This window comes from Octodon degus, unplaced genomic scaffold (genome assembly GCF_000260255.1).
Source record: "Octodon degus isolate 3935 unplaced genomic scaffold, OctDeg1.0 scaffold00122, whole genome shotgun sequence".
In the NCBI taxonomy this organism is placed as follows: Eukaryota; Metazoa; Chordata; class Mammalia; order Rodentia; family Octodontidae; genus Octodon; species Octodon degus.
The window spans coordinates 3923812-3925156 of NW_004524698.1; positions in this window are offsets into that span (position 1 = coordinate 3923812).

Consider the following 1345-nt stretch of genomic DNA (forward strand, 5'->3'; position numbering starts at 1 on the left):
GTGCTTGGTGCATACATATTTATGAGTGTTACCTCTTCCTCTTGAATTTTTCCCCTAACCAGTATATAGTGGCCTTCTTTATTTTGCTTGATCATTCTTGGTTTGAAGTTGAGACTGTCTGAGAATAGGATTGCTACCCCTGCTTTTTTTCTGAGGTGCTGGGGCATGTAGTATTGTTTTCCGTCCTTTGACTTTCAGCCAATGTATGTCTTTATGAGTTAAATGTGTTTCTTGTATATAGCATATTGTTGGATTTTGTTTCCTAATCCACTGTGCCAGTCTATTTCTTTTAATTGGTGAAGTGAATCCATTTACATTGATGGTTATAATTGAGATGTACTGACTTATGTTTGACATGTTATTTACCTGTTGTCATTTACTCCTTTTTCTCCTGTGTTTAATCGTTTGCCTTATTTAGTAGGTATCTTCTGTTCTCATTGGTGGAGTTCTGATCATTTTGTTCCCTCTCTAGAACATCTTTCAATAGTCTGTGTAGGGCTGGCTTTGCCATCATGAAATTCTTTAGCTGTTCTTTATTTTGAAAGTATCTAACTTCTTCATCAAACTTGAAAGAGAGTTTTGCAGGTTATAGTAGCCTGGGCTGGAATTTGTTTTCATAGAGGACTTGAAGTATTCTGCTCCATGCTCTTCTTGCCTTCATGGTTTGTGAAGAGAAGTCAACTGTAATTCTGATGGGTTTTCCTTTGAATGTGATCTTTTCTCTAGTGTCTTTCAGTATATTATTCTTGAGCTGAATTTCTGGGATCTCAACTATTATATGTCTTGGTGTGTTTTTCATTGGGTTGAAGTTACTTGGCGTGCTGTATGCTTCAGTTACCTGAATGTCAGATTGTTTCCTCATATTTGGGAAGTTTTCTGCTATTACTTCTGCCCATATTTTTTTAATGTCCTTGGTATTGACTCCGTGTTTCTCACTGATACCTATTCGTCTCACATTGTTCATCTTTGCATCGTCTTGCAAGTAATGAATTATTTTTTCCTGCATCCTAATTGTCTTTAAGATACCTTTTCTTACCTTTTCACTAGCTGCACCAGTGTCTTCAAGATCTGAAACTCTGTCTTCACTTTCACTTAAATGGTTTTGCAATCTTGTGACTGAGATTTTAAGTTCCTCTGTATCTTTTTGACTCAGCTTCATGTGATCTATTTCTTTCCTGTATTGCTCATTCACGAAATCCATCATTTTCTAATCTCCTCTATTTTTTAAATCAATGTCTTCTTTAGAAGCAGTTATTAATTCTTTTACTGCAGTGTTTTTTTTTTCAGATTGGGTTTCCTCCCTATGTTTCTGTAGTTGATTCCTTACTTCAGATACTATGAGTTC